The sequence below is a fragment of the Solanum pennellii genome, chromosome 8 (genome assembly GCF_001406875.1).
Source record: "Solanum pennellii chromosome 8, SPENNV200".
In the NCBI taxonomy this organism is placed as follows: Eukaryota; Viridiplantae; Streptophyta; class Magnoliopsida; order Solanales; family Solanaceae; genus Solanum; species Solanum pennellii.
In genome coordinates, this window is record NC_028644.1 from 26,247,057 (window position 1) to 26,256,386 (window position 9,330).

Here is a 9,330-nt window from a genome sequence, read left to right on the forward strand (position 1 = left end):
ACAACTAAAGGTCAAAAACACAACTACCCTCCCTCCAAATATTCTCTTTACAATCACCATTGAAGAAGAATACCAAGGTTCAACTAGGGAACCACGATCTCGAATTTTTTCCATTAATTTCAAAGGAATTGATTAAGGTATGGAATCTCATCACTCTTGGAAACTTTTCCGTAAGAGGCTTTCTTAAAAAGGGTTTAACTCAATTTTGTGTCTCTCTCTAAAATTGTTTCCATTGATCTAAATTGATTATTTATTATTATATATGAAGGTTTATGGATGAATTCAAGAAATGTATATGATTTTTGAATGAATCCCCACAAAACCCATGAATCTCCCTTCTTTCTCAAATATAAACCCTTGTATGCCTCCATTGATGAATAAAGGAAAATAATCTAGTATGTTTCTATGTAATTCATTATTGTATTACGATGCTATACTATATGATGTATGAATATAATGAAAATAATGTTAAATAGAGGAATGCCTTGATGTGAATGAAGGTTTTAAATTTGATTATAGTCTTATATCAAATTGTTGATCTACTTATGGTGGAGATGCTAATTTGATCTATAGCCTTATGTTGAATTGTTGATCCACTTATGGTGGAGGTGCTAACTTGAATTATTAAATGTGGTGTTGAGTCTTGTTCCTCTTCCTTACAACCCTAATTATGATCAAGTATTCTATGATATGTACATGTATGTTATGCTATGATATGAACATGTATGTTATGCCATGATATTAATATGTATGTTATGCTTTTGATATGAATAAGGATGTTATGCTATGATATGAATACAAATTTTATGATATGATTATGGTAGTGTTGGTATGTTGAACAAAAGGCAATTTTCCTAAATACTATATGAATATGATACGAGAGAACATTCTCACATGTCTTGGTTCTTTCATTCAAATGTTTCTCTCATCTTTATAACCATTGAGCTATACGATATATGAGCAGTTGAGTCGTTAAATCATTCGGTAACGACCAGTGATCACCCCCTAATTGTTACCAGCGTATTAGACCTCGATGAGGTCTTATGCAAGCCCTTACCATAATCGTCAATGTATAATGAACTCGAAATAATGCGGAATTTAAAACTTTTTAAAAGGCAAGTTCATACTTAATTTTCATAAAGCAAAATAGTAGGAATCAAGTACCATCATCACACATACACCATCTACTAATACAAATACAACATAAATTCTTCAAATAGGGTCCCTAGACTGTTATACACAATAGTCATATAGAACAAAATACATATTAAAGACTACTAAGTCTATTTTATCAGTAGACAAATCATAAAGTGGAATCAAATGCATTAGTCCTCAGATGTTTGAGGACCTACCACAAGTCTTGGAGATACGAAGTACAAGCTTTCTTCAAGGATGTTGAAGTAAACCACTTAACTGGAACCTATACTCATAATAGAAAAGGAGAAAAAGGTTAGTATAGTTAATACACTAAGTATGGAGAAATGGATAAAAACCATTAAAATATGAAAAAGGAACATTCATATGAACGTATGCATTTATGAGGTTTTTGAAATCCATTTATATCATCAACTCAACACATAAGGCAACACCCCCAACAATGTCCAAACAACAATGAAGGTATAACTTTAGCGCCTCCTAAGGTCCACTTGTGCAATGTAAATTTAGCATCCCATAATGCCAACCCTACCAAGTATCCCTTAGAAACCACCTTTGCCACACACATTACCTTTACATTCTATCACATTCCATAATCATAGTGAAGCAATTTGAATATAGGAATAGTTTCAGTCCAACCATTATCCATTAAACATACATGTTCTTATATCATTTAATAACTACAAAGAACCACCTCCAATACCCTTGTATGCCTACTAGTGCAATGTATAAGTGAAGTCCCATAACCTCGCTTCTATTTACTGAACCTATTAGAATATCGTAAACTAGTTCGTACTTCATTCATTACTTAATTATTTATGGTAGATCAACCATAACCTACATAGAACATGAGAGCTTGCATGGAATCCGGTGTAATAAAGCCCGACCACAAAAAACGGTGTTCCACTTGCCAAGGTAGAACCTACATACCAGCTACTATGTGGATCAACTAGCTAATTCCTATGGGAGCATGTAGTCAAGGGATAGGGAGATGGCTACTAGAGACTCTACCTATTGCATTAATGGAGGAGTCCCTATCTCATGAGTATCTCTAGGATGACCCAACCTTTTGCATTAATTGAAGGGTCATTTTCTCATTGGCCATATCCTCTTTATACTTAGTATACTTTCCCAACTTACTACCATTTGTATTTTTAATTGTATCTACATGTGTGAATAAGTATTCCCTCTTCATTCAATACAATTTGACATAAAGATCTTAGATTCATTAGGTGAGAATACACTTTCATCCTAGAATCGACATACATATGTGAGTAGAACTTTCACAATATCAATCATATATTTAATGAGAACTATACTTTGAATGAACACAAATTATTAGTCTCATTATACATAATTCATGCAACATAATAGATAAGTTTCAAGAGAGCGGAAACCACACAACAATACCTTACTGTCATCCTTTCATAAGTCATGTACCTTGCAAGCAAACTCAAAGTTCATATACAACATTCTCCAACATATATGCAAACCCTAGTATTTACCTTTTTTTTCAAGATCAATAATAAAGTATCACAATTTCACCCATAGACATCATAATATGAATGAAAAGAAGATACTATAACTAGATAATCATCATTCACAATTCACCATGTTCAGATATACTCAATTCATTCAACAACATACATGAAATTAGGTCATAGGGTGCACATGGGTTCTCGGGATAGTTTCACAATAGAAATCATCAATTCATCCCAATGTACTCATAATATAGGTCACATAACATAAGAAAAACTATTTTTGAGTGTACCTATGGCTAGATCACAAGCCCTAGTTTTTTTGCCATAATATAAATTCCAAAAATAGATGTTTTGAAATACATCATGGAGAAACTAATCCGTGAATCAATATCCCCTTACCTTGTTTGATGGTATTCCACGAGTTTGATGTGAAGTAGGGTGAGTCTTGAGTGCCTTATCTTGAGAGCTTCCTTGTTCTTCAATGGTGGGTTAGAGGGAGAATTTGTGAGAGAGGGAAAGTGGGTGTTGAGGTTTATGATTGGAGGTTTAAGGTCAAAGACTAGTTTTGTTTTATTAATAATAATTAATATACCTAAATAATTAATTGTAATCTTAATTAATATTTATTTAAATTATTAAGTAAATACCTAACTAACCCTCAACTACGTTGTCTGGAGGTAGTGAAGAGAGTGGCCATTGATGAGTCCCCGTTGACGAGGCGTCAATGCATTGACGGACCGTACTGGTCACTAGTCAATTGGGACAGAGACTTGTTTTTGTGGGTCAAGTTGGAGGAGACCAAGTATGGACTCACGACTCCCATTAATGGGGTGTGAGTCCATTTACGCGGTGTCAATGGCTCTCGTGAACCCAAGCTATTTTTGATACCTTTTTGGACTCTTCCTTGGGTCCTCTCAGCGGTCCTTGGGAGGGTCCTAAGCTTGTCGTGCCTTGACTTTTTTGTATGAGATTCTTATTTTAGAGTTAGGAAGATTAGTTTTGGGCCTTAAACTCACATCTAGACTTCCTTAGGACATTAGGCTACATATTAGGATCTAGTATAGGCCATTCAAATTAAGGGGTGTTACATTTTTTCCCCTTGGGAACATTCTTCCCTGAATGTCAACCAAGCAACCAAACTATTTTAAAGTGCCATTCAAAAAGTTCACACGACTTATAACATTAAAAATGTGCACAACTAAAATTTGCACTATTCACCACTTAAACCACTAATATGGGATAAAATTTTAATCAAACATTAACATGGCCGTAGAACTCAAGTAGTTAGGAACTAAATCTACCAACTCAATATGCAAACACTCATTAACTCACATAAGTATGGGAGGAACTAAATTTTCTAACATCGTTTATGCTCAGCACATCAATTTAGAGCAAAAGTGTGATCTCTTTACACTTGTACAACATGCTCACCTCATGACTCAAAATGCAATTTATAGTACATGAAAATTCAACATCAGAAACAAATCATAATGAAAACTCAATCATATATTCTAAAACATGAATTTTTTGTTAGAACATGCAATATATAGGAAAAATCATGACACTATACACATAGCACACATGAATCCCAAAAATACTAAATGAAGGAGGAGGTTTTTACTTCAAGTTTAAATAGGAGTAGAAGGAAACAGATATGGATAATGATACATCATATCGACCTCAGCCTCCCATGTAGCGGTTTCCACAAGATGGTTCCTCCATAGAATCATAACAGAAAATACCTCCATATTTGTCAACCTCGTCACTTGGCGGTCAAAAATTTTGATCGGGTGCACTTCATAGGAATGGTTAACATCGATCCCTAAACCTTCCAGAGGAGGAATAAACATCGGATCACCTATGAACCTTTTTAACATTGACACATGGAACACTGGGTGTACCATAGCAAATTCAATAGGTAATTTCAATTCATAGGCAAGACTTTCGACGCGTTGCAAAAATCTCAAAGGGCCCCACATATAGGGAACTAAGTTTCCCTTTCTTCACAAACCTTATCACCCCTTTAATGGGTGATATCTTTAAATAGACCAATTTACCTACTATGAATTCAAGTACCCTCCTTCTATTGTTGGCATAGGATTTTTGCTAACTTTGGCCGTCTTTAATCTGTCCCTTATGAACAAGACTTTCTCCATGGCCTCATAAATCATTTCAGGACCTAGTAATCCAAACTCACCTAACTTAAACCACCCAATCATAAATCTACATATTCTTCTACATAAAGCCTCAATTGCCATGTCAAATACTTGAGTGATAGCTATTATTGTAGGCAAATACAATAAATGGTAGATGGTCATACCAGTTACCTTTGAAGTCAATGACTCTTGTCTTTAATATATTTTCTAGGGTTTGGATAGTTCGTTTTACGAAACCATCCATTTGTGGGTGAAATGCGATACTAAGCTTCACATTGTACAAAGTCCACTTTGGAATGCCTTCCAAAAGTGAGAAGTAAATATTACCCCTATCTGAGATGATAGACAAAAGGACCTACGCAATCTCACAGTCTCCTTAAGGTACAATTTAGCATATTCTTCTGCTTAATAAGTAGACTTGACGGACCAAGTTGGCCGACTTGGTCATCCTATCAATAATGACCCAAATTGAAATATGTTTCCTTTGAGTACAAGGAAGCCCACAAAAAAGTCCATATTGACATCTTCCCACTTCAAAGTGTGAATTTTTATGCCTTGATTCAAGCGTCCCGACCCTCGATCTTTGGCCTTGACTTTTTCACAATTAGGACATTTATCCACAAACTCCGCTGTCCCTTTTCCAATAATTCCACCAATAGACCTCCTGCATGTCGCGGTATATCTTGGTGGCACCCAGATGAATGGAATATCGCAAAGCATGGGCTTCTTCCAAAATTTGCCATCTTAAGTCGTCCACATCCGGTACGCATAACCTACCTTGACACCTAAGTACTCAATCTCCCATTGGGATAAAGATTTGATGGATTTCCCAAGTACGGAGTCTTTCAACTCCATCAATATGGGATCAAGGTGTTGCTTGTCTTTCACATCAACCACTAAAAAGAGTAGGAGTTAGGTTGGATCATAACACCTCTCTTAAGAGAATCTACTAGGTGGACACCCAACCGGGCCAACCTATGACATCACATGCTAACTCTTTTTTCTCATCTTCTACATGAGCAACACTATGATGGGCATGCATCTCAAAGCATCCGCGACAACGTTCACTTTTCCATGATGGTAGAGGACACTCATATCATAGTTTTTCAAAATCTCTATTCATATTCGCTGCCGGAGGTATAACTCATTTTGGGTGAACACATATTGAAGACTTTTTTGATCGGTGAACGCATATACATTCACTCCATATAGATAGTGTCTCCATATTTTAAATGCAAATACCACGACCGCTAGTTGAAGATCATGAGTCAGGTAGTTCTTCTAATGTACCTTGAATTTCCTGAGGCATAAGCTATAACCTTACCATTATGAATGAGTACACAACCCAAACCTACTGAGAAGCATCATATATATCACAAACCCTTTTGTGCCATCCGACTAGGTCAATACCGGAGCGGAGGTAAGCTTGTCTTTCAACAATTGAAAATTCTTCTCACATGCCTCCGAACATTCAAAATTAGCATTCTTTTGAGTCAAGACCGTTAATGGAGATGTGATGGATGAAAATCCCTCAACATACCTCTTATAGTACCCAACCAAACCCAAAAAGTTTCGAATGTTCGTAAGACTCAAAGACTAGGATAACTTTTGACCGCTTCCAGTTTTCATGGATCGACATTTACCCCCTTCACTAGAGTCAATGTGACCAAGAAAAGCAATTGATCTCAACCGAAATTCATAGTTAATATATTTGGCAATGAGTTCGTTATCCTTGAGGGTTTGAAAAACTATCCTCAAATGTTACACATGATCATTCTCAGTCTTAGAGTAAATCATGATGTTTTCAATAAAGACAATCACAAATAAATCAAGATAACTTCTAAAAACACGATTCATAAGGTCCATGAAAGCCACCGAGGCATTTGTTAGACCAAAGGACATGACTTTGAATTCAAAATGACCATATCTTGTTCAAAATGCCATATTAGGAATATCAACACCCCTCACTCTAAGCTTGTGATAACCCAACCTTCAGTTAATTTTTTAAAAGTAACTCGCCCCTCGGAGTCGATCAAACAAATAATCAATCCTAGGGAGTGGATACTTATTCTTCATTGTGACCTTGCTCAGTTGCCGATAGTTAATACACATACGAAGAGACCCATCTTTCTTCTTCACAAACAGTACTGGCACACCCCATGGAGATATGCTTGGTTGAATAAAAGCCTTATCTAGCAATTCTTTGAGTTAAGCCTTTGATTCCTTAAACTTGGCGGGGGCCATTTGGTAAGGAGGGATTGACATGGGTTTTGTATCCGGCAATAAATCAATGTTGAAACCTATTTCCCGTTTGGGAGGAGTCTTGGGAAAGTCATCGGGAAAGACTTCCGGAAATTCAGTCACTCCGGGACCAACTCCAATGGAGGAGTCTCAGACTCAAGATCCTTGACCCTCACAATATGATAGAAGAAACCCCTTTAATGCATGAAATTATTCTTCTTTTGGAGCTAAGTTTCCCCCCTTCCGTTTCGAAACGAGTTCATTAGAAAATTGAAATTTTACCGCCCGAGTCCTATAATTGATGGAAGCAAAAAAAGAATGTATCAAATCAATCTTCAAAATGACATCAAAGTCCAACAAATCAAGTTCTACAAAATCAACCAATGTTACTCTATTGGACAATGAAATGGGACAACCCTTATAAACTCTTCTAGTAATTATGGAATCATCCACCGGGGTAGAAAACGAAAAAGGTTTATCTAAGACATTGGAAGCATATCAAATTTCGTAGCCACTAAGGAGTTACGAAGACAAAATGGCACCGAGATCCAACAATGCATTAACATTAATTGAAAATACTTGCAACCTACCTGGAGCAACATTCGAAGAGCTCTCTTGATCACCTCGTGATTGGTCAAAACATAAGCGATTGTTCTTGGGAGCATTGGAGATTGGAGCATTAGTGGGAGCTTGGGTACCTTCTTTCACTTTGGCCATATAGATTTGAAATTCCTTCAATTGGTGGACACTTTTCCCACATCCATAGAAAACTCCAATACCTGCAAGACACTTCCTTTCATGCTTTTTACCACACTTTACACAACTAGTTCTTTAAACAAAAGGACAACTCCTATTTGCCTCTTTAAGGCTTTGGGGTAGCCATCTTCCCTTGATTTGTCCTAGGAGCATTGGAGGGACTTGGGTTAGAAGATATATTTTTAAATCATGGCTTGTCTTGTACCTCAAAACTGGCCTTGGAATAACTTCCCTCATGGGCCTTGACCTTTTCAAATCTCTATCTACTTGCCTAAGCTTTTGTTCCTCAATTTGTTCGGAATAAACCATGAGAGGAGATATTACAATTCTTGGAATTAGCATAGCCAACCTACATTCATTCACCATATGATCGGATATTCCCATAACAAATTGATTCATCTTGGCTCTTGAGTATGCTACCATAGTAGGAACATGTTTGGATAGTTGAGTGAACTTTATGCTATACTCTTTTAAACTCATAACCCCTTTATGAAGATTGATGAATTCTTTCATTTTCCTCTCTCTTAGTTCCAAGGGGAAGAACCTATCAAGGAAAGTCGTTTTAAATATGGCCCAAGTTACCATACTAGACTCAGTGAACCACATAGCAGCCTCTCCGGTCAGTGAGAGAGGAAACACTCTGAGACCTATTACATCTAAATCCAAATCAGGCCTCCCTACACAGCTTTTACACACTGCCCTTACCTTAGCTATATGGGCATGTGGATCCTCAGAAGGTAGCCCTGAAAACAAACCTCTGGCAGTGAGCATTTGCATCAGGATACTAGTTACCACAAAAGTGTGGCCTGTGGGGGCAAGACAAGTGGCCCATCCGAGTCTTCTATGTTATCATATCCTCTGTAGTATGCTTGGGGCCGTTGAGCGGGATTTTGTCCCCTCTATTGGTGTTCACCCGGAGCATCGGGTAACATCTGACCATGAACATCAACCGGAGCTGGGATGTTCTGGTTCGGATCATCATCATTTATTCCCAAGTTTCGATTCATATTGCGCAGTGTACGCTCTAGCTGGTGATCATAGGGAAACAAGGGTTCTCTTCCTCTCCGTGTATTTGGCATACAAGGAGGATAGTTCTAAAAAAAATCAAAAACAGTAAAACAAAGTAAAATCAAGAAAATACCAACTAAACTACAGTAATAAGTTTAAGTTAATCTAAAAGCTACTTTCCCCGGCAACGGCGCAAAAATTTGATAAGCTCAAACTTACTTCTCAAATAAGAAGTAAAGCGGTCGTGTCAAGTAAATAACCCAACTAGTGAGGTTGGGATCGTTCCCACGAGGAAAATAGTCGAGACTTAACTTCAACCTGTTATTACTATTGTTTGGTCAATGACTTCCTTGGAAAGCAAAAACAATAACAGGGGGGTTTCTATTTCTAAATGAATGAAAATAACTAGTAAAATAAAAGGAGACAACTACCAGCTTCGAATGTTGGAGTTTAATCAATTAATGCAAGTAACTAGGGTTTACGTGTTCCCCACAGGTTCATAACTTGATAATTCTAACTATAACAATTCTTTC